This window comes from Hylobates moloch, unplaced genomic scaffold (assembly GCF_009828535.3).
Source record: "Hylobates moloch isolate HMO894 unplaced genomic scaffold, HMol_V3 SCAFFOLD_14, whole genome shotgun sequence".
NCBI classification, from domain to species: domain Eukaryota; kingdom Metazoa; phylum Chordata; class Mammalia; order Primates; family Hylobatidae; genus Hylobates; species Hylobates moloch.
The window spans coordinates 29,648,240-29,674,052 of NW_026652289.1; the positions used below are offsets into that span (position 1 = coordinate 29,648,240).

The 25,813-nt window shown below is 37.7% G+C and overlaps 1 long non-coding RNA gene across 1 annotated transcript in view; it reads left to right on the forward strand.

The window, feature by feature from the left end:
- Positions 1 to 14,774: 14,774 nt before the first annotated feature.
- LOC116482215 (uncharacterized) overlaps positions 14,775 to 25,813 on the forward strand; it is a 59,645-nt gene continuing 48,606 nt past the window's right edge. Inside the window, exon 1 of the long non-coding RNA XR_009209672.1 lies at positions 14,775 to 14,848. This is a non-coding gene — a long non-coding RNA (uncharacterized LOC116482215). The remainder of the gene's footprint in view (positions 14,849 to 25,813) is intronic.

Consider the following 25,813-nt stretch of genomic DNA (forward strand, 5'->3'; position numbering starts at 1 on the left):
ATATGCAAATTCAGCAGCAACTAATATCTCTGGAGCAGCATGGTAGGTTCACACCTCCATTTGGCCACACACTTCCATTTCAGAGATGACAATGTTGCTTGACCCAAACTAGAAGGTTGGCTTATACTGCTTTCAGAATGTCTTAACAGCCTTAGTATTCTAAGCTTACAAGAGCAGCTGATGTGACTATTTTTGCTTCTTGTTAATACATTTTAGACAAGTCTTAATCTGTTATATAACTTGTTTTCATTATTGACATACCATGGGGTAGCACGGTTACATGGGAGAGGATTGTTATCCAACGCCTACTTGCCTACCTCTAATTGCTGGGAGCTGTCAATATTTGCCAAAAGAACCTGATGATTATTAAATGGTCAACTTGGCTTCTCTCAGTTCCCCAAGAGATTCTGCATTCTGTTCCAAGAAACTCATATTTCATATTTTAACTGGTATTTGTCAAAAAGAGGCATGCTGTCAGAAACACTTAAACAGAGCTCAACATTCCACATATTGTACTTAAGCAGTAGCTCTCCCACTTTTAATCAGCGTTCTTAGTATCTGTATATAGTGAATGAGAGGGGTGCTTGTTGAATCTGTGGAATATTGAGCTCTGTTTAAGCAGTTCTGTTACAGTCTTATCCTTTTTCTCTTCCCACCCCCAGACTGGAAAGACAATGTGTCCTGATCATTGCTTTGAAGACCATGGCATGTTCCCTTCTCGCCACACCTGGAATTCTTCTTGATTATTTTTTCCTCTCAGTCTGTGGCGTAAAATTTGTCCTCACTCTGGCAGTCTCATAAGGACAGAATTATAGAGAATGGGAATAAAACAGTCATAGGTAGTACTATTAGTCATTTGTTAGTTATTATCTGCAGCCTTCCTATAAGAAAGGATAAAAGGCAGCATAAAAGTGCTGAAAACATAACCTATCTCCTTCCCAATCTGAGCTCTCATTCTTCAGGTTCCTTCCGTACAATCTATAGATAACTTCCTGCGTATTAGTCCATAATCTTCAAACCTCCTCAATCACCACGGAAATGCCTGACTGTACTTCCTCTGAAATGTCATGAAACTCATAATCACCATAAAAGAGTGACTCCTAATAATTGTGTCAAGTTTGTTTTTCTTGGAGGTCTGAGATTGAAAAGGAAAGAGTGAAAGAGAAGGAAGGAAGGAAGGAAGGAAGGAAGGAAGGAGGGAAGGAGGGAGGAAAGGAGAGAGGGAGGGAGGGAGGAAGAGAACAAAAAAGTTCTAGAGACTTTAGAGAATAAAACAAATTATTCTTCCTTTAATTTTGATGATTAAAAATTAAAAACAGGCCAGGCACTGTGGCTCATGCCTGTAATCCCAGCACTTTGGGAGGCCAAGGTGGGTTCGTCTCTTGAGCCCAGGAGTTTGAGACCAGCCTGGGCAACATGGTGAAACCCAGTCCCTAGAAAAGACACAAAAATTAGCTGGGCATGGCGGCATGTGCCTGTAGTCCCAGCTGCTTGGGGGGTTGAGGTGGGAGGATTGCTTGAGCCTGGGAAGTTGAGGCTGCAGTGAGCCATGTTCACACCACTGCACTCCAGCCCGGGTGACAAAGTGAGGCCCTGTCTCAAAATAAATAAATAAATAAATACAAACAAGCTAAGCTTTAGGATACAAGACTGCTTGCCTCAGGGAGTCCTGGAAAAATTATCCTTCTCTCCTAATTCCAATTTTCAGAATAGTGTCTGAACCATGTGAAGATCAATAATTATGCTTAATGGACAATGGATTATCTGAAACGGATTTATCTGTTTCGTATGTATGCTTATGTTATGTATGCTTAGGACACACAAAGATTTTAATAATATAATAATAACAGGTAAATTTACACAGAACATTTTCTGACACTGCTTTAGAATGTTTCAAATTTTGATTTCTAAAATCCCCATATTATCTATTTACAAGTATTCAGCTCCTCTGAGAAGTCCTCCCTCGCACCCTTTCTTTGTTTGGAAGTGCACCCTAGTTCAAGGTTTTCAGAATACCCCAAGATTCCCTGTTTTTAGGGCCCTTATGAGAATTATCTTTCACTCTTTCTTTGCCTAGATAAAAGTCTGGCATACAATAGGTGTTCAGTAACTGCTGGATGGAGGAATAAATGAATTATTACCACTACTAAGGATTTATTTTTTTCCACTAATGACTAATTTTCCTTTTGTTTTGGCATTAAGGCACTTTTTACAGAAATGCAAAAACATTACTCAATGTGAAAAACCACTATTATGATGTATTATAATCTTCACTCCAAAACAGAAAGGAATAAATTGTCTTTTGCAGCTACTGTCTAAATTGTGGATTCAAAGTTTTGGTTTCTAAATGTAATTGCTGTGCAGATCTATTCATTTTGTTCATTTTGGAGCTCCCTTGAAGCATTCCTCTAGCCTTCTACCTTTGAGTTTTGTTTTAAGAACACACTTGTCAGTTGAGATTAAGATAACATTTCTGTGTGAACATAAAAGCTGAGAAAGAATTCCAGTCATGCTGCCAGAGGAACCAGCTGTGCTGTTTAGCTCCTCTAGACAGAGTGCTGGCTGTGCCTCAAACATTGAAGGGAGTCAACAGGTACAATTCTTGGGTGAGTAAGGCGTTACACAACATTCCCTCCAAAACAACAAACATGGCAAGCACCAGGATTAAGGCTAGGCTCCTAGCCTTCTATTAAACATTGTGGAAAAAACTGATGTTTAAATTAGGTATTTTAAGGTACTGGATGGGATCCTGACATACTCTTTAGTCATTGTTGTGAACCCAAAGTATCTGAGACAGATCTCAGACACTTCAGAAAGTTTATTTTGCCAAGGTTAAGGAGATGCCCATGACCATCTCAGGAGGTCCTGACGACACGTGGACATGTGCCCAAGGTGGTCGGGATACTGCTTGCTTTTATACATTGTAGGGAGACATAACACATCCATCAATACAGGTAAGATTTACATTGGTTTAATCTGAAAGGACAGGACAACTTGAAGCAGGGGGCTTCCAGGTCATAGGTAGATTTAAATATATTCTGATTGGCAATTGGTTGAAAGTTATTATCAGTAGAAAGGGATGTCTTTGTTATGATTAGGGGTTGAAAACACCAAGGTTTTATCATAAAGATGAAGCCTCCAAGTAGCAGGCTTTAGAGAGGATTGTAAATGTTTCTTATCAGACTTAAGGTCGGCATTGATGTTACTGCTGGAAGGGTATCATAAGGCATGTCTGAACCCCACTTCTCATCATGGCCTGAACCAGTCTTTCAGTTACATTTTAGAGTGCCCTGGCCAAAGAGCGAGTCCATTTAGACTTTTACTCTAATGCTTTGTTTTTTTTTTTAATTCCTGTAATACCATAGACCAAAATTCTGAAGTTGCTTCCCAGATTCTACTACACTGTATTTTTGCAGTGTTCTCCAAATGGTTTCTCTCAGTAAGGTATAAGACATCTTTATAAGAAATCATGTTTGGTGAAAGTTTGGATTCTCAGCCTGTGAATCCCAAGAGAGGTTGTTTTGGTAGTAGGATTAACCCAGTAAGTTCTATTTCTGAAAAAACTTCTAAAGTGTTTTTTGGGAGGCAAACACTCAAAAATCAGAAACATTTTGTAATGGCAGAAAATGTAAGTGACTACATAGTTGAAAAGCATTTTTAATGTTGGTTTGGTAAGCCCATTAAGTCACATTTAGAAGAAAATTATCAAATACAACTTAACGCAGTGCAGCAATAATCATGTTAAAGAATGACTAATGCTCTCAAATAACTTGATCATTGAGGATTTCTCCAACTCACGCAGTACAAATTTAAAATAAGTCATGCAAATTGGTAAAAATTAATAAGACTTGTGAATGCAAAATGAATGCACATCTTTTGTTCTGGTTAGATGCTGAAATATGGCAACTATCCTGTCTTAACCAGCTTGCACAGAACCTCAAAGAACATTTTCTGTAAGAATAGGTACTATAAAAACACCCTATTGCTGTGTAATCACATGACGAAATGTCTTCTGCATTGACAGAGCCAAAAGCTACGATTACATCCAAGTAATTTTGTTTTCTTCTTAGAATCATCCAAATCCTTTTAAGGGGATCTATAACCAAAGCCTTTGTAATCTTAGGTAGAAATTTGACTTACAAATGCAGCCTTTGTTGATTTAAAATTTTTAATAACATTTGATGTTTGATCTATTTTAATTTCCAGAATTTCCGTTACTAAAAATTAATATTTAAGGATTCTTCCCAGAAGCCTTTACATGTTTAAAGACAACAAATAAAACAATTACTTATTATCTCCTTTATGGTAGCTGTCTAACTTTGCAGCATTTTTTTCTTCATTTTAGATTTGACACAGTCATTGCCAAATTAATAAAATGCCTTTTATAATTATCCAGAAATACAGAATTCCTAAAGTGAAAGCAAAAAGAACTAAAAAATTATTTATGTTGGAGTGATGAAAATTTTCTAAAACTAAATTGTGGTGATGGTTGTACCGCTTTGTGAATTATTAAAACCACTGAACTGTATACTTTAAAAGGGTAAATTTTATGGTATGTAAATTATATTTCAATAAAGCTGTTAGAAATAACTTATTAGGTTTATATTAAATGCTTGTGATGGTTAATACTGAGTGTCAACTTGATTGAGTTGAAGGATAGAAAGCATTAATTCTGGGTGTGTCTGTGAGGGTGTTGCCAAAAGAGATTAGCATTTGAGTCAGTGGGCTGTGGAAGGCAGATCCACCCTTAATCTGGTGGGCACAAACTAATCAGCTGGCAGCGAATATAAAGCAGGCAGAAAAATGTGAAAACAAGAGATGGCCTAGCTTCCCAGCCTGCATCTTTCTCCTGTGCTGGATGCTTCTTGCCCTTGAACAGCGGACTCCAAGTTCTTCAGTTTTGGGATTCAGACTGGCTCTCCTCGCTCAACAGCTTGTAGACAGCCTATTGTGGGACCTTGTGATCGTGTAATATATATGTAATACTTAATAAACATATATATGTGTGTTTATTTAATAGGATATATATATATATATATCCTATTAGTTCTATCCCTCTTAGAGAACTCTGACTAATACAGATTTCGGTACCAGGAGGGGTTCTAGAGGAACAGAATATTAAGGATGGTGTTCTTTCATTGGTTTTGGGGATTCTGAAATTGGCTGCTTAATATGATTAGGCCTAAAAATGCCAGGGACTCTACTTCTAATAGTATGGAGAAAACTGATAGTCCTTGTTGAAAACTGTTTAAAGAGTTACGCAAAATAAATGCGTTTGAGATTCCTGATTCACTGCTCATGAGAGGCAAGGGGTTTAGTGACTTTATACATAATTCCTTTGGCCATATGTGGAGAACCAAAGAACATAATGAAGCTGGTTGTTTGCTCCTGTTCAGTGGACAAAGTGATGAAAGCAAATGTTGAACTCAGGGATTCTGTCTCCCAGCTTCAGAAGCAGATACTGAGCCACAGGTATGCTAAGATTGCCCTGAGTGAGAGTCTTATGTCCTGTAGAGAAAGAGTTGAAATTGTGGAAAAACAGACACAAGCTCTTATCATGCAAGTGGCTGACCTGCAACGAAAGATGCACGCACAGCCTCACCAGGTGCCTACTGTTAAAGCGAAGGCATTGATTGGAAAAGAGTGGAACTCTGCAACTTCAAATGGGATCGTGTGAGAGGACCCTGATAAAGCCGGGGACACTGAGTCTGTAAACTCTGATGAATCTTTTTTGCCAGAAGGAAGAGCTTCCCCATCCCTAGTAGTGGCAACATCCCCTCCCCAGACCAGGCTGCCATCAGCCTTTCCACCTTTGTCTGAGGAGATAAACCCTACACTGCCTGAGGCAACAGTGATGGCCTCCCCGGAGGCAGCTGCCAGGCAAGATAATGTTGACTGTCCTCAGAGCCACCCTCAACATCTCTGTTTGCTTTTAGACCTGTAACTCCACTAAAGTCCCTAGGGGCCCCTAGAGGGGAGGCTCAGAGTGTGACCCATGAGGAGGTGCGCTACACTCCAAAAGAACTGTTTGTGTTCTCTAATTTATATAAACAGCAATCTGGAAAACAGTCATGGGAATGGATATTAAGGGTATGGGATAATGGTGGAAGGAACATAGAGTTGGATCAGGCTGAGATTAATGATTTGGGCCCACTAAGTAAAGACTGTGAATTTAATGTTGCAGCTTGGGGAGTTAAAAAGGGTCTAATAGTTTGCTTGGTTAGCTGAAATATGGGTTAAAAGATGACCTACTGTGAGTGAGCTGGAAATGCCTCATCTCCCTTGGTTTAATGTCAAGGAAGGGATCCAAAGGCTTAGGGAGATTGCGATGGTGGAGTGGATTAGTTACTTTTGACCTACTCATCCCAGTTGGGAGGGTCCAGAAGATAGACCCTTGACCAATGCCTTGTGAAATAGATTTGTGAAAGCAGCACGTGCATCTTCGAAGAGCCCTGTAATTGCTCTTCTCTGTATGTCACATCTAACAGTGGGAACTGCAGTCACTTAACTACAAAATTTAAATACACAGGGAATAATTGGATCCCGAGGTGGCAGGGGCCAAGTGGCAGCACTCAGCCATCAAAGCCAAGGTAAGCGTAGCGACTGTAATGGCCAGCAGAGGCAAAGCGGCAATCAGAATAGTCCGACTCATTTAGAGCTCTGGCATTGGCTAATTAATCATGGTGTTCCTAGAGGTGAAATTCATAAGAAGCCTACTGCATTCCTACTTAAATGATCCACACAGAAAAATTCTAGGTCGAATGGACAAAAGACTAATTTGAATTATAAAAACAGAGAATCACGGCCCCTCAATCAATTTCCAGACTTGAGCCAGTTTACAGACCCAGAACCTTTTGAATGAAGGGGAGGCTGGGTCCCCTTGAGGAAGGACCCCACTACACTACTGACGATTTATGCAGTGAAGCTTTCTCCCATTCCTCGCCAAGGAGACATTTGGCCTTTTACCAGGGTAACTGTGCACTGGGGAAAGGGACATGATCAGACATTTCGGGAACTACTGGACACTGGCTCTGAGCTGAAGTCGATTCCAGAGGACCTCAGGCATCATTGTGATCCTCCAGTTAAAGTAGAGGCTTATGGAGGTCAGGTGATTAATGGAGTTTTAGCTCAGTTCCGACTTACAGTGGGTCTCTGGACTCATCCTGTGGTCATTTCCCCAGTGCCAGAATGTGTAATTGGCATAGACATACTTAGCAGCTGGCAGAACCCCCACATTGGCTCCCTGACTGGTGGTGTGAGGTTTATTGTGGTGGGAAAGGCCAAATGGAAGCCATTAGAGCTGTCTCTACCTAGAAAAATTGTAAATTAAAAACAATATTGCATCCCTGGAGGGATCGTGGAGTTTAGTGCCACCATCAAGGACTTGAAAGAGGCAGGGTTGGTGATTCCCACCACATCCCCATTCAACTCTCCCATTTAGCCTGTGCAGAAGACAAATGAGTCTTGGAGAATGACAGTGGATTATCATAAGCTTAGCCAAATGGTGACTCCAATTACAGCTGCTGTACCAGATGTGATTTCATTGCTTGAGCAAATTAACACATCTCCTGGAACCTGGTATGCAGCCATTGACTTGGAAAATAACTTTTTCTCCTTTCCTGTCCATAAGGCCCACCAGAAGCAATTTGTCTTCAGCAGGCAAGGTTAGCAATATAACATTACTGTCCTACCCCAGGGGTATATCAACTCTCCAGCTATGTGTCATAATTTTATTTAGAGAGAACTTGATCGCTTTTTGCTTTCACAAGATATCACACTGGTCCATTACATTGATGACATTATGCTGATTGGATCCAGTGAACCAGAAGTAGCAAACACACTGGACTTATTGGTGAGACATTTGCATGCCAGAGGACGGGAAATAGATCTGACTAAAATTCAGGGACCTCTACCTCAGATAGATCAGTATAACAAGAAAAAACATGTCGGCTGACAATGACTATACATTTTGCTTATTGACCATGTGTTTTCATGCTCTATCTTTGTGACTATTCAAGCCAAGTTTCCATCACATTTGTAGAGTATGCTTTAGAAGGCATTTCCACACTGACTGTGAAATTGGGCTTAAGGATTTTAAAGGTCCATATGATTCTGAATTGAATAAGAACTGTGACGTGGTTTAGCTCTGTGTCTCCACCCAAATCTCGTGTTGAGTTGTAATTCCCAGTGTTGGCAGGGAGACTTGGGGATTGGATCATGGGCTCGGATTTCCCCCTTGCTGTTCACCTGATAGGGACTGAGTTCTTATGAGATTTGATGGTTTAAACGTGTGTGGCACTTCCCCCTTAGCTCTCTCTCCTGCCCCCATGCTAAGACATGCTTTCTTCCCCTTCACCCTTCTGCCAAAATTGTAAGTTTCCTGAGGCCTCCCAGCCATGCTTCCTGTGCAGCCTATGGAACTGTGAGTCAATTAATTCTCTTTTCTTCATAGATTACCCAGTCTCAGGTGGTTATTTATAGCAGTGTGAGAATGGAATAATACAAACTCCAAAACATGGAAAATCAGCCCTACTGTAATAACTTTTGTTGTGGTATCTATGGATGTGCACTGAAGAAAAAATAAAATGCTTAATGCTAGAATATTTTACAAGAAGCATACCATTTAAAACATATTAAAATAAGTATATTTCTAAAGCAAGTTTCTTTTGTTCATATAATTTAATCAATTTTATTACCAGTATTATTGTCCTTACCCTAGGGTAGTCATAACTGTTCTGTGAAAACAAAGGCCAATCTTGGCTAAGGGGACTATGATGCCATGAGACATGCCAGCATTGTGGCAACATCGATTCTGTACTTTAAGCTCATCTCAAAGAAGTAAGTTTCTGTAAATCTCAACTAGGCCAAGGTCCTCCTCACCATTCAACTTCTTTAATGACTCCCTTCTAGATTGTTTCTTTTCCCATCATTTAAGTAACACACACCGCATAAGTAGTTAGGTGTTTTCAGGGGAGGTGAAGGAGTCAGTATTGGTAATCGTCTTTGAGAATCCCATTTGGTGATTTCCTGAGTTTTTGATATGCCAAGCGCATATCACCAATGATCTGTACTTAAAAACCTCCATGTGTGTCAAGACACTCTGAGTATCCTGAACGTTGCTCAGAGCCATTTACAGTCTTATAAAAATATGCATCAGTGATAAGATTGCAGAGATTGTACAAAACCAAAATGAAGAACACATATTTCCAATGTTAAACTAGACTTGTTACACAGAAAGCAACTCTATAGCATTCTGAAGTCAAAGGGCAATGAGGAATGTTAGACAACTGCAACAGTTACCCAAAGACTCACCGCCCCCCAGAGCAACAAGAAAGGAGAAGTATCCAGACCAAACTGGTGATTTGGTCTGGATTTATACTTTATACTACAGTATTTATATTTTATGATGATTTATTCACTCAGCATAATGATTGGATTATTCACCCTCTTGCTTGACTTCTTAATTTGAACATATAATACACCTTCCCAGCTCTTTTTGGCCTTCCTTAGAGTGGAACATGTACCTTATTTTGTTATACATGTACACTGCACTAGCAACTCTCAAACCAAGAAGTCGAGAGCCTTTTCCATTTTTTTTTAAGAGCAAAGTAACAGAAAACTCTGTTACCAGGAACACCATATTCATGGAGAATTTTCTCTCCAGAGTGAGATGTTAATTTGATCTATTTGATTGCCTGGAAATAGAGATGGGTTTTAAATACAGAGGAAATTTACTCCAGAGGCTGTGAACATGTGAACATCATCACAGAATGAATCCTGAAAGTTGAAATACTCATAATCTGACTTGGTAAATTATTGTATGTAGGAATAAAAATATTAAACACTATAAATGTGCATGTACCCACATAAGAAAGTAGACAACAAATAGTGGCTATCATTAGTATTAGTAGAAAATGGACAAAGATAACCATGTTCTAATTTTGCTTTCAACAATACCCAAATATCTGGGGATCATCTTCGATATTTGCTTGATTTCAGTCTTTGTAACAAAGAATATGTAATTTTAATGAGAAAAATCTGTTTATAATGATTTTAAGAGAATCATCATATTGGGCATGGAACAAGGCTCTTGGAAACATGTAATAAAGACATTTCATGACCATGTGAAATTCCCACATTGCATGGAAAAGTTTTTGAAGTAGAAGTAAACATTTTCAAGACTGAAACTATAATTACTGTCATGAGATAGTTGATTATGATAGGCATTTTCAGACTGTGAAACTCAACCTGCTCACAGATGCCTTCTCAGATGATTTCAGTAATTTGTAATTCCTGAGTAATTGTAAAATCAATTTATATTTTGGAAGGAGCAGAAATAGCACAAACGTTACCATTTTACTCTATAAAACAGGAATACTGTATGCCAAACAGTTTTCTACATGAGTCATCAAGATCAACAACCAGGTCTCCATGGAAACACAGACATTTATAAAAGCCCAAACCTTGTTCCTAATATTTCTTTTACTTTATATTATTTTATTATTTATTTTTTAAATTGCAGTAAAAGATGCACAATATAAAATTTACTATTTTCACCATTTTTAAGTGCATAGTGGCATTAGTACATTATATATAATATATTTCTGTTTTAGAAACAGGATCTCACTCTGTTGCCCAGGCTGAAGTGCAGTGGTGCCATCATAGCTCACTGCAGCCTCCAATTCCCGGGCTCAAGGGATCCTCCCAACTCAGCCTCCTGAGTAGCAGGGATACCTTTAACATTTTGTGCAACTATTACTACCACCCATCTTCAGATTTTTATTTTCATCTTACAAAACTGAAACTCTGTATCCATTAAATAGTAACTCTCCATTCAACCCTCCCCATAGTTTCTGGAAACCACTTTTCTACTTTTTCTCTATGAATTTGACAACTCTAGGTCCCTCATGTAAGTAGAATCACAGTATTTATGTTTTTATGATGATTTATTCACTCAGCGTAATGTCGCCACGGTTCATCCATGTTGTAGCATATGCCAGAACTTCCTTCCTTTTTAAGGCTGGATACTATTTCATTGTATGTATACACCACGTTTTGTCTATCCAGTAATCTATCAATGGGCACTTAGATCGCTTTCACGTTTTGGCTGTTGTGAATAGTGCTGCTATGAACATGAACGTACAAATATCCATTCATGCTATCAGTTCTTTTGGGTACATACTCAGAAGTGGAATGGATCACATGGTAATTCCATGTTTAATTTTTGAGGATCATACTATTTTCCACAGCATCTGCATCTTTTCACATTCCCACCAGCTATGTACAAAGGTTCCAATTTCCTTAAAAACACTTGTTACTTTCTGTTTTTAAATATTAACTATCCTAATAGGTGTCAAATGGTATCCCACTGTGGTATTGATTTACATTTCCCTAATAATTAGACATGTTGAGCATCTTTCCATGTGCTATAGTCCAGTTGTAAATCCTCCTTCGAGAAATGTTAATTCAAGATCTTTGACCATTTTTAAATCAGGTTGTTTGTTTTTTTGCTATTGTTGAATTTTCTTTATATATTCTGGAGATTTACCCCTTATCAGATGTATGATTTGCAGATATTTTCTTCTGTTCATGGGTTGCCTTTCATTTTGTTGACAATATCCTTTCATGCACAAAAGTTTTTTAAAATTTTGATGCAATCCAATGTATCTATTTTTTTTATCTTGTTGCCCTAATTTTTATTTAACAAAATGGGATTCAGTTGAATTGGTCAAGGTTATAGTTATAGTCCGTTATACTCAGGACAATTTTCCATACAGACTAGATGAATTTAAATGTATCATGATTGTGTATTCTTTCACCCAGGCATACTGCAGAATTGGTGCACAGTTTCATCTAAGTATGGACAGGTTTTCTTCTTTTGGTAATTTTTTTTCCATTTGATTTCTACCTGCATTTTCAAATAAAATTACTGTTTAATCTGAAGTCTTAAGTATTAACTTAGGTAAAGGAACTAGTATTCAGAAAGGTGTTTTTTTTTTTTTTCTGAGACAGAATCTCACTTTGTCACCCAGGCTGGAGTGCAGTGGTGCCATCTTGGCTCACTGCAACCTCCACCTCCTGGGTTCAAGGGATTCTCTTGCCTCAGACTCCTGAGTAGCTGGGATTATAGTCATGTGCCACCACGCCTGGCTAGTTTTTGTATTTTTAGTAAAGATGGGGTTTCACCATGTTGGTCAGACTGGTCTTGAATTCCTGAGCTCAAGTGATCGCAGCCTCCCAAACTGCTGGGATTACAGGTGTGACCCACCGTGCTGGGCCTGAAAGGTTTTTCTCATTGCCATTATTCATACTTCTTAGACCTACTACATACAAATATCTAGACATTTTCCTCCAAGGCTGGTTAGTATTCAAATTAATTTGTTCTATAGTCACTTCAGTTTCCAGTCGTGTGTTATTTACATAAGAGAGAGGAATGGAAATATTCTGAAACTCTACCCCCCTGTAAAAACTCTAGATTTTTAGGAAGAGTCAAATTCGAAGACCCTGTGATAGTCTGAGTTTACTGCATAGTGCTTTGGTTATAAGTAGAGAGACCAGAATCAAATACCTGATCCAATGAATAAAGTTGGATAGCTTCCTCATCATACACACACACACACACACACACACACACACACACACACACACACACTCACGGTGAAGAAACTAGAAATAACCCAGTACTTCCAACCAACAGGCTATCTATAGATCTTAACCAAACTGGTGGATTTCAAGAATGCATTAAAACAAGCAAAACAGGTTGTCCCACTTTCTACTTGGGTGGGCCACCTATAGGGCCTTTGACATTTACAAATATCTAATGTTTGACATCATCTAAATCAGTTAAGATTGTGAGTAGGCTCCAAATATACTAACATTGTACATGTAGGAGATTTTAAAATATGTATTTTCAGAAAGTCCATGTGAGAAAAAAAAAGAACTTGTTTACAAGTTGGCTGAGATCTAGCCAGTAAGATTTTAGGATTTCTAGGTAGAAGCTCCATTCCAAAAATATGGAGATATTTAATTATCTTTTGTAATCTAAATACATTCCTTGTTAGATGCCCAGTCTTTTAGGTCTGAAAGGATTTTGGTCTTCTAATATTCTGTTAAGAAAATGAAAGCTCAAAAAGTTGACATCATTATCAGCTGAAATAAGCCAGGAGCCAATTGTGAGCTCTTGTGGAAATAATGCATTTGATAGTAGACTTGGAGGTCAAGGTGTTCCAAGGTAGAAGAGAGAGATGTTAAAATAGTGTGGATCTGCACCTCTCTCAACTGAAAATTCAGATGAATTGAAAAGTTAAAGTTAAAAAAAAAATGCTTTAAAATACAAAGTTAAAAAAAAGCTTTAGAATAGTTATAAAAACGGTCTCTCTCTCTCTCTCTCTCTCTCTCTCTCTGTGTGTGTGTGCTCTCTCTCTCTCTCTGTGTGTGTGTGTGTGTGTGTGTGTGTGTTTAGGTATCTGGATTCAGATAACTTTCTAACACAAAACAAAAAGTTATTACTACCAAAAATTACTCAAAAAACTACAAGTAAAATTAAAAGACATACTGGGAAAACAATCACCTCAGACATAAGAGTTGATGTTTTTTATATTGATTTAAGCAAGCCTAAAACATGATATATTAGAAATAACAAATTCACAGAAGACTAAATGTCATATTCGTGGTAACAAATTTATAGAAGAATAAATGTCATGTATCTTAGTCCTTGACAGAGAGACATAATCATAGGGAAAAATGTACAATTGAAAAATAATAATCTTGTGTTGGCAATGAGCGATTAAAAAACAAACATGTGATGCCAAGGGTTTATTTGATGGGTCATGCCATTTTCCCATTCAGTATAATCACTTGATTAGAGGTGGCCCTAAGGAGAGCCTGCTCTTACAGAGCCGTTTCTCAAAGGCCATTAGGATTTAGCTGGTAAACAAAAAGTGATTAATGTGGCATGGCTACCGTCACTTTTGTGGCAGTATAAACACATAGCTTTTGCGAAGGCCCTACGTTAAAGGGAACATGTATATATATGCCTGCATTGTTCTGTGTGAATCATGAAATAATTCTCAGGGATTGACTTATTTTCTGGCGAAGATAAGTGCTTTTGTGTTTCCCTTCTTTTGTAGTTTTCTCCCTAACAGCCTGTTTGACTCTGAACAAATGAGGACAGTTAACAAAATATATGTGTGCATACTTTTTAAACCTGTGCTTTAACCTCACTTCAGCTTCTTTCCTACTTAGATCGCAAACGTTGTTAGAGACTGACCAACATGTCAGTTTGTCTAAATTCTCTGAATTGCATATTGTTTGTTCACCGGAGCTCTTACTCAGGTTAAGTCTAAGTTAATTAACTGTGTTCCTTTTTCTAAGGCAATAAATCTCAATCATCTTGTTTTTCTGTTGTCTTAGCTGTAATTTTGATCTTATAGTTAAAAATTTCTATAAGATCTTATAAAGATCTTCCAAAAATCTTATAATTCCTTTAAAGGGAACTGTAATTTGGAATGCTTTTCTCATAAACACAATTTAGAATTTGCTTCAGATGATGACAAGATCTCAGATTGAGGTCTGTAGATAGCATCTTGAGTGTCCAAAATAGCTTTCTTTGAATTCTGCATCGTTTAGATGCCAGTCTTATAATGGATCTCTCAGTCACATCAACGCCCGAGTCTATGGTGATGACAATGTTTGTGCAAAGTGGTTGCCAAGTGACTGCACAATAAAGTTTTCTGAGTAGTTGAAATAGATAAGTCTTGAGTCAATCAGTACATCTGTACCACATTCATGTGGCAAATGCTGCTTTATGGAGATGTTTCTGATACTGACCTACAATAATTCAGCCAAGGTAAGTGAGCACTAAATATGCAATAAAGAAATTTGCTGCTTTCAATTTTGGCAATCAATAAAATAAAAATTATTTAATGTTGATTTCAACAAAGCCACAATGCTAACTGAAACGTTAAGCAAACAGTCTTTTTCTTTTTTCATGTCTTAGGTTGGCACTTGAGGACTGCTTGTTGGGTAAATTGTGATTATTCTGAGCTAACTGTCTTAACAATTCTGCTTTATATAGTATATAAATGTAAGAGGCAATTCTTACATTAGTAGAATTCATGAAAATGTACATAAACAGATCAAACGTAAAGCCAGATCTAAGGCTATATCGTTCTGTCATCAAACTCAGTATCATTGATCACATTGAATTATTAATTTGAATATTTAAATTGTTTTTGCTTGATTATTCTTGGAATTTTACTTGGTTTCATGGCTGTAGTTATGTTACAAATTTAAAATATTTATTCTTAGTTTTATTTGTATTTAATATTATACCTAAGGGCTTTTAGTCTAAGCATTTTTTCTTTAAATTGGATCTAAAAGATAAATGAGAATTTTGCAAAAAAACCCTCATGAAAACAACAACAAAAGATTCCTCTCCTTTATTCAAAGGATCATGAAGAAAAAACCCCAACTAAAAAAACATCCTTGAGAAATATTCCACCCATTCAAGCTGTAGTAACACTACTGTTAGCCAGATAAAATATACATTTTTGAAAATAAACATTTTATTTGGTGATTTCCCAATACCATAAGAGTAGGTGATAGAAGCCAATGATTCATTTTTACTGCTTATTTTCAAATGAAAGCTGTAATCTTCATAGCTTATTTTAGAGAAGTACTGAAATCTTGCATTATGAAATACATCCATATAACTGCTATGTCATATTCTTAGAAATGTTCTTACTATAAGCAGAAATTCTTACTTGATTTTCTTGTCTGCCTTTGGTTATGTTTTCAAAATGTGTGCCTTGTGAGGATGTTGCAACAGGAATACTAATATTATTACTGCTAATAACACTAATGAAGTAGAGCTGACAAATCCTTGGGATTTTGTAGGGTTGAAAATCTTATAAAATGCTTTCTCCTATGTTAATTCTCACAATGGCATTTTGAAGAAGGTCTATGACTCAGTTTACAGGTTAAGAAATTGAGGCAAAGAAGCTTACCCAAGGTCATAGAGTTAGTGAGTAATTTAATCAAGGAGACTTTATCTTGGCAACTTCTAACAATTATTGCCTCTTCTTTTTCTCTTATTTCCCCCAAACCATTCTAACAGCCCTCCCTCTGTCCTTCCTGCCCCCAGCTTCTCTCCCCTTCCAGATGATCCTTCATGAAGCTACAAGAATCCCTTCCTTCCTTCTTTCTTTCTTCCTTCCTTCCTTCTTTTCTTCCCTCCCTCCCTCCCTCCCTCCCTTCCTCCTTTCCTTCCCTTCCTTCCTTCCTTCCTTCCTTCCTTCCTTCCTTCCTTCCTTCCTTCTTTTCTTCCTTCTTTCCTTCCTTTCTTCTTCTGTGCATATGTGTGTGTGTGTGCGTGTGTGTGTGCATGCGTGTGCATGTATGTGTCAGACTCTCACTCTATTGCCCAGGCTGGAATGCAGTGGTGCAATCCTGGCTCACTGAAGCCTCGACCTCCTGGGCTCAGGTGATCTTCCCACCACAACTTCCTGAGTAGCTAGGGCTACAGACGCACACCACCATGTCCAGCTAACCTTTTGTAGTTTTTGTAGAGACAGGGTCTTGCCATTTTGCTCAGGCCGGTGTTGAACTCCTGGACTGAAGTGATCCACCCACCTCAGCCTCCCAAAGTGTTGAAATTACAGGGGTGAGCCACCACGCCCAGCTAAACTATTTTCTTATAGAAGTAAACCTGAGTCTGTCACTCCCCTTCTCATTAAAGAGCCTCTGCTAGCATTATTGACTGCAGGGCAGAGTATCACGAGCCTGACATCTCTCTTCATCCTCACCTTGTAGCCATCTTTCATTACAATCACTGCAAGTTGCATAGGATGAAGGACAAATAACCGAAGAATGTCCCATTAGGTGGGCAATTATAGTATTGAAGCATAATGGTATTGTCAAAATTTCTTGAAATCAATTTCACATATTGTTGTACTATCTCAAGCAGTTCTTTTTGCTCTCACATAAATTCCTATTTGCTTATTTAAGGTCCCCTTGTGAAGAAACTTGCTGTGATTATGAGCTAATAATGCTTCAGATATTTCAGTCATGATATGCTTAGGCCAAGTGCAGGACACACTGCCATTGCCATGGAAATTACCAGGTGCTTTCATTTTTCTGTGTCTGGAATGCCTTCCTTGCCACAACTTGCCTGACAAACCTATCCTTACATTTTAGCTCGACTGTGTTGTGATGTCTTGCTAACTTCCTTAGGCAAGGTTAGGGTATTTATCTCATCCTCTTGTCTAGCATTCTGTCCATTCCTCCAGAAGATCAACCATCCTCTATTTGCAATGTTTTTAGAAAGCTGCTACATGTAAGGAAGAGAAACAAAATCACCTATAATTCTATTACTTATTAAAAATTTAGTATAATTTTGGCTTTACTCATTGCAAGTTTTTCTAGGATCTAGCTGTTTTTCTCTTTTTATTTGATAATTCAGTAATCCTACTATACATATGAGTGCCTTCTGCTTCCTTTCATTATTTCATGTCTTTGAAACCATCAGTTTTAATGTCTGCGTACTGTTCAATTATGTATCACCGATTATTTATCACTTCTCAAATCTTTCAAAATATGTTAATTTATTTAGTTCTTCTTTAATCATATATATTTGCAGCTCCAGTTCTGTCACTAAGCTTGGCATGTTAAATATTCAGTAAATTAGTGGTTAAAAAATCTTCTGGTTGTCTGGAAACTGATGCGATTTCCCTATTATCTTACTATTTTGATGATAATTACAAATGCTAATTTGGGATTTGTGACTAATTTCCCCAATATTAGTTGAAAATTTATGATGAGCTGGGAAATGAAGCGAGAAAGGTAGAAAAGCTCTCTGGAAATTTTAGTTTGAAAACATGCAATATTACAATTCCTGTGGTTATCATGACCATTCCAGATAGACGATTGTGTTTAAAAGTGTTGCTCCTTCCTGAGGAGCAATGACACTAATGGAATAGAAAGAAGAAGACGCCAACATCTTTTACAAAATATCTAATGATTTATGCTTGGATAGATATCAAGCATGTGGCATGCAAATATTTTTAAAAATATTAAATTAATAGTAAACTGAGAAGGTTTACTCCTTCAGAAAGGGGACAATTGTCTTGTGGCTCAAGGAAATGTCACAGAATGAATAAATGAGAGTTAATTGTAGAAAGCTTTGCCTAAGTTTTTGGCCTTTTTAACCAACATCAGGATTTGCTTCACCCATCAGTGGAAGGTAGGAGTGGGGAATGGGATAACAGGTGAGTGGGTGAAACACCTTCCATTTGACCACATATATATATACTAAGGGTCAGTGAAGCTAGCTGATATGGCTTGGCTGTGTCCTCACCTAGAATTTCATCTTGAATTGTAGTAATCCCCATGTGTCAAGGGAGAGACCAGGTGGAGATAATTGAAACATCGGGGCGGTTTCCCTCATACTGTTCTCGTGATACTGAGTGAGTTCTCACGAGACCTGATGGTTTTATAAGGGGCTTCCCCCTTCACTTGGCTCTCATTCTCTCTCCTGCCACCATGTGAAGAAGGATGTATTTGCTTCTCCTTCTGCATGATTGTAAGTTTCCTGAGGCCTCCCTAGCCATGTGAAACTGTGGGTCAATTAAACATCTTTTCTTTATAAATTACCCAGTCTCAGGTATGTTTTTATTAGCAGCATGAGAACAGACTAATACACTAGCTGACTCTGACAAATGATTGTTTGCTAAAATAAGTGATGTATTTGGAAAACTGTTGACGTTGGTATTTTATACATTGGCTTTCATCACGTAGTAAGAAACATAATATGGAAATAGTCTGGTACAGAGGAAGAAACAAGGAATTTGGATTCAGGCATGGGTTCAAATTTCATTTCAATTTTTTATGACTTCTGAGATCTTAGACAAGTTATTTAACCTCTTTGATCTTTAGATTTCCCATGTATAAAATTGTCAAGTTGATATAAAAGTAAAAAGAGGCAAGCACTTAGCATTGGACACACAGTAGGCATTCAAAAAGTGGGAGCTATTATTATCACCATATTATCTTACATATTGGCATATAAAAAACAAATAGAAAAACTTGGGTTTTGTCTGAAATAAAAAAGCAATTGACATGAGAAACATACTGAGAAGAATAGGTTATCACAGGACTCCTGGCATTTTTTAAAATATCATCTGGAACTTAGTTTCTCTGATATTGTTTTAAATCCATAAACCTCTCTATTTTGGGGCACAGGCCCCCTGAAGGACATCTGAAAACTTCCAATGCACCTATCATTGATTGAGTCAATAAACTTTGGGTTTCTGGTCCACAAAAAATAGGAATCTCCAAAATGACACCTTTAGTTGCATAAAATTGGGGGTAGTACCTGCTTTGAAATACTACCCTTGAATTATTCCATCTGAAGTCTCTAATCTGAGTCCAGTAAAAACCTCTTGCAAATGAGATCTACCAACCAAACAACATAACTGTGCTCAGATTCTCCTTTATACTTAGAATATTTTTCTTCCCAAATATATCAGTAAAAAGAGCTTTGCGTATTCAAGAGAGAACAGCAAGCTCACAAATAAAGACTCTTCCTCCATGTCCTGTTCTTTCTTCTGGACAAGATACTAATGAACATATGGAAATGTCAAACCCTTTTGGAAGGAAAGACATATTAATGAAAATGGGAGGAATAAAAAGGGAGGTTGGGGGAAGAAGAGAGGGGATGTGAATAAAGTATTTATTTAATTAAAATATACAAGAAGACTAAATTTGAGGTTCATGAGATAGATATAAATTAACTTTCTACCCAAAATGGATTTTGGAGAAAGTAAAATCAAAGTAATTTGGCTGGGGTTTGATTAGTACTGTGTGAATGTGACTGATTCTGAAGAATGGTTCATTAAGTTATGCCCAAGCATATGCAATATCTCTTTAAGAACTATCATTTCCTTTTGTAAATTGGCAATTATCTTTCCTAATACATTTATATCAAGAAAGAAATTTGCTAGCTGGGATACATGGGAAGATACGAAACATTGATGGATGAATCCTCTTTAATTTGAAAAGACAATCAAGTCCCCTTTTCCTGAAGAATGCTTTCTCTCAGATTTTAGTGAACAATTGGTACCATCCCATCCTGCCCATAACTTTTCTCTAGAGTAAATAGGAAGGGTGTCATTTTCACTATTACTCTTAGAGTAATAGAGTTCTACTGTTGTCTTACATCAAAACTTCTCATTTGTGAGCAGACAAAGCCTTTTTACACGTGCCCCTCCTAACCATCTATGAAGATGCTTTTCTCTATTCCGTGACTGAACTAAGTGAGTTCAAAGGTTTTTAAGTAACCTGTCCAGTGGCACACTATTGGTGAGTAGAAAATGGAAATGGAGGCCTCAAAAATCCTAGTCTATATTCTCATGAACTCATTGAATCAATTCAGTGTCATCTTGGAAGGCCACAGACAACTGTGGCAAGGAATGCAGGCAGGTAGGCGTTCATGTTGGGAGACTGGCATATAAGATACACAATAAAAACCTTAGTAGCAACAAATGCTTTACGGTCTAAATTGGTATAGGTAGCCAAAAGGAAGGTAGTAATTTTGAGAACATCAGATCAGGAACATAGAAACAAGGTGTTAGAATGAGGGAAAGGTCACCTGGAAGAAGTAGAATATAAACAACAGAGAAGATATTCTTTGAAAACACTTCATTTTGGTCTCAGACAGGCATGCAATGAGATAAGAAGATTGCTATGGTCTGAGTATCTGTCTCTCCATAATTCATATGTTGAAGTCCTGACGCCCAGGTGATGGTATTAGGGGGTGGGGCCTTTTGGGAAGTGATTAGGTCATGGGTATGGAGCCCTTGTGAATGGGATTAATGACCTTATACTGTAGGACCCAGGGAGTTCTTTTAACCCTTGCCACCATGTGAGACACAGTGAGAAGACGCCATCTATAAATAAGAAAGGGGACCCTCACCAGACACCAAACCTGCCAGAGCCTCAACCTTGGACTTCCTGGACCCCAGAACCATGAAAAATGAATTTCTATTGTTTATAAGCTACTTTGTCTATGGTATTTTGTTATAGCCAGCAGCCTGAATGGACTAAGACGAAGATTTTATCTATTTTACACTGTGAATGACTGTCAAGTAGGGTCTTAGCAGTTAAGATGATTTTGGCTCTCGTGTAGTCATCATTTATTCTACATTGTATTCAAGTTTGAACTTTCTATTGTGGGCTATATTTCACAAACATCAACAATTTTTTACCCCTCCTGGAAATTACTACAAGAAGTAAAAACTAAAAAGGGAAAAAGTAGAGACAGAGTGCTAGGTAATGAGCTAGGATTACTCACCAGATATGGGACTGTCTGAATCTCCATTGTGTGATCAAATTCTTTTTCTGAAGCACTGGGATAGAGCCCTTGTTAAGGTCAAGTTTACTATAGAACCATCTAGAATATGCACGAGACATCTTTGGATTTGTTTAATTTATATAAAGCCCTCTCTCTCATACAAAGCACAGAGGCTCCAGGACCCGTAGCAAAAGACAGAAATGAGCTTCAAGACCCTATGACAAAGTCAAGGACATATCTGCTTTAATGACAATCACCCTGCAGAGTCTATAATGAGCACTGTATGATGAGGGAGCTGAAATTTCTATTAAGAATAGCCTCCTGTAGATAACCTATTATATAATAATGTGAAAATTACTTCCCATATCCAACTTAAGTTACTTTGATTCAGAAGATGACTAATTTCTGCTCTCAGTAACCAGACATGCTTGATCTCTGAAAGACAACTTCCCTCCCAGTACACTTCTGAAGGACAGACAGTGGGCTGTGGCCTGATAGTGCCTGCATATGGTCACCTGGATTCACACTGACCCTAAATGGGTCAAACTGAAGTCTTAGAGGCTTAGAAAAATGGCATATTAAATGTTTATTCATAGTTTTTATTTGAAAGATCTCTATTAATATGAATAAAATTGAGACACAAGGGACGAAGAATACCTGTTTTCCTAAATTCACTGTGATATGAAAAGAATTTTCTGACATCTTTTAATTCAGAGAATTCTTGCTGGTGAAGTGTTCTCTTAAAAGGTGATCAAATGGGTGATGGGATTTAGAACACAATACACCCTAAAATATGACACTTTGGCATCTTGAATTTTTTAAATTTAAGGAATTTGAGAAAGGGCAAGTGTGGAAAGGATTCTCTGACCTTCCCTGAGCAGATCATGCATGTAGGGAAGCATGTTGTGAAAGCCTGTAATCTCAGCAATTAGGAGGCCGAGGTTGGTGGATCACAAGGTCAAGAGATCGAGACCATCCTGGCCAACATGGTGAAACCCTGTCTCTACTAAAAATACAAAAATTAGCTGGGCGTGGTGGCATGCACCTGTGGTCCCAGCTACTTGGGAGGCTGAGGCAGGAGAATCGCTTGAACCCGGCAGGTTGAGGTTGCAGTGAGCCAAGATCGTGCCACTGCACTCCAGCCTGGCGACAGAGCAAGGCTCCATCTCAAAAAAGAAAAAAAAAAAGAAAGAAAGAAATGCCTCTTCTCTGGAAAGTTCACCTTCGTCAGTTGTATGCATTGCAGACTTGTTTGAACTCTTGGACCCTAAGATGAAGATGAGGCTGGGTGCAGTGGCTCAAGCCTGTAATCCCAGCACTTTGAAAGGCTGAGGCGGGTGGATCACCTGAGGTCAGGAGTTCAAGGCTAGTCTGGCCAGCATGGTGAAACCCTGTCTGTATTAAAAACACAAAAATTAGCCAGGCGTGGTGGCACAGTCCTGTATTTCCAGCTACTCAGGAGGCTGAGGAAGGAGAATCGCTTGAACCCTAGAGGCAGAGGTTGCAGTGAGCTGAGATCACACCACTGCACTCCAGCCTCGGTGACAGAGTAAGACTCTGTCTCAAACAAACAAACAAAAAACAAAAAGAAAAAAATGAAGATTATTGTTTTATTGGAGCAAAAACTTCTGTTGAATTAGAGGTTAATGTCTTCCAGGCATTTCTGGAAGCTTTTCTTCTACTGACTTTTATATTGCTTGATGGTGAGCATCAGTTAAATGAAATCTTAATAAGATTCATTTAAATGTTATATGTTTTGAGAGTCCAAAAGCTAAAAGTACCTATTCTTCCTACTGCAAATGTTGACCATGGTTTAGTTCTCTTACCATGTCCCTTTGAATATGAAATAGGAATGATATGTTTAAGGAGATAAACAGGTAGAACGTGATATTTCACTTACTATCCCCGATTAACAAAGTACATGGAATAGTGTCTCTTAACTTTCTATACACTAATCCCAACAAAGCAAAATGGCATATTATGAGTCAACCTGAGTTACGTAAGTATGTGCTCCTTGCAGTGATCATCTTTTGTATCCACGGCATATCTTCTCTCTCAGATTAGTGGGAAAATGCCTCACTCCTAATTTCTTAGCTATTTTACCTAGCTATTGAGGGCAGCAGATGATAATTCCTCAATATTAAAAGTAAAGTAAGATGAGTTTCCTGCACTCTTTAGGAATCAAGCTATTGCTATAAAATTACCTGGAAGACTATTTTCAAGCTCAAGAGTAGATGGAGCTCTGTGTTGTAAAGGGTTAGTTTTTGAACACTATTTGAACTGAATTTGAACACTATTTTCCTTCATAATGGGTGTGGATGGGAACAAAAACCAACTTCTCGTAATGACCTCAAACATCCCAGGAATGCAGTCTGACCCTTCCGGAAGATGGGATGGCCGGCAGGGTGCATGACCATGTGGGATGAGGATTCTTTATTTACTTCCCCAGAGGATATGAAATGAATGGTTCATAGGATTCTGTTTTCAAGGGTTTTGTTTGGCTCATTTCAGGGAACTCCCTTGTACAATGATGTTGGCGTCTTTCCGAAAAATATTGATGCTTAGATAAGTTTATAATATCTCATCCCAGGAAGCGATTTATGTCTCCTATATTGTAAGAACTATCTGTTCAATTTAACTGCTCCTATGTTGTTTATATGTGGGAAAAATTTTGTAACACTAGGAAAAAATTAAAAATGGCACAACTTTTGGATAAGCAGGGCCTTAAAAAAATCCACAAAAACCCTGGGTTTGAGTTCTGTCTGTATAACAAACCAGCTATATGATCCTCAATAAATAATAATCTCTTGACATTTCAGTATCTAATTTAAAAATGAGAATAATAAAACATACTTAGTAGATGCTGTAAGTAGTCAATAATAAAAGTATGCTAAAGAACCCATAATCTTTGGGCACAGTATACTCGATAAATCTTGATTACTAGTTTTCCTTCTATCTTACTTGTGAATTCATATTTTATTAACCTATAAGTACGGATTTGGCTGAACACGGTGGCTCATGCCTGTGTTATCCCAGGACTTTGGGAAACTGAGGCAGGAGGATTGCTTGAGGCCAGGAGTTCAAGACTGGCCTGGACAACCTAGCAGGACCCTGCTTCTACAAAAAGATTTTAAAAATTAGCCGAATGTGGTGGTGCATTCCTGTAGTCCTACCTACTCAGAGGGCTGAGGCAACAGGATTGCTTGAGCCCAGGAGTTTGAGGTTACAATGAGGTATGATGGCACCATTGCACTCCAGCCAGGGTGACATAGTGAGACCCTGTCTCAAAAAAAGAAAAAAAAAAAGGATGGTTTTATTTTTCACTAGCATTCTTTGACATATTGAGTCATTTAGATTTCCAAGAACGTGATGAGGTAAGAAGATATTGAAAATAATATTTCTTTAGAAAGTTGATGTTTTTATTTCTAGGGTTAATACACATTTATATTGGACATCTATGAATAAGTGCTAGAGTTATTAAGAAAGATTAGTACAAGCTTTGAAATTTAGACTCTTTCTGTTTCAAAGAGTATCTGAGCTCAAAATGTGATGCAACTTCTGTGCATTAATCCATCGCCTACTCCCACAGAAGCCTCCTATTATGCTTTGATAACAGCTTGTCATCCATTTGGCAGAAGTTTTATCCTTTGAGAACAACCAAATTCCAAATTGTGGAGGTGTTTTTTAAAATGGCAACTTTTGTTTTATTCTTTTTTCTCTGTGTTCATAAGAGTAAAAGAAAATTCTACTCTTTAAAAGTAAAGAATTTAACGAGCCTAAATTTTACATTAGATTTAGTTATGCCTTTAAAACTTAGCATTCAGAGTACAATTAATTTACAATTTCTTTACAACAAAGAGATATTAGATACTGAACTCAAATTGAAAAATCCTTTTTCATGAGCCTGGCAACACGTTATTCTTTGGGAATGGTTTTGGAAGTCCACGGGTTTTTGTGCAATTCTAAATTTTAAATCTTTGGTAATAATACATCACTCATCTTAGTTTCCCTGCAATCATCCTCACTTTTACACTTAAGAATTAAAGAAGCAAACACAAATATAGCAGGATGGCTTGGAGTAAATAAGAATACCTGGGAACTAGATGATTTTTAAATTATTTTTTTCCTTGTAGACCAGGCACAAACCTGTAGATCTGAAATTCTAACTTCTGAACTAAATATAGCTCTATATTTTGGCTTTGATTGGTTAATTTTATACCTATGTTACTATCTTAGTGTATTCACTTATCTGATGCTACTATATAATTGTGATTTCTTTGAATAAGAAGTCACATGAATCTCGGTCTTTTATTTTCACAAAGAATCACAGGTAATTCAAAAGCCTATGACTCGAATATACTTTGTCAATGCTGCATTTGTAACGGGACAAAAAGTTTTGATAACAAAGTCCAAAAATCATTAAGTATTAAAATTATTATTTGGAAATCTGGCAATTACACACAC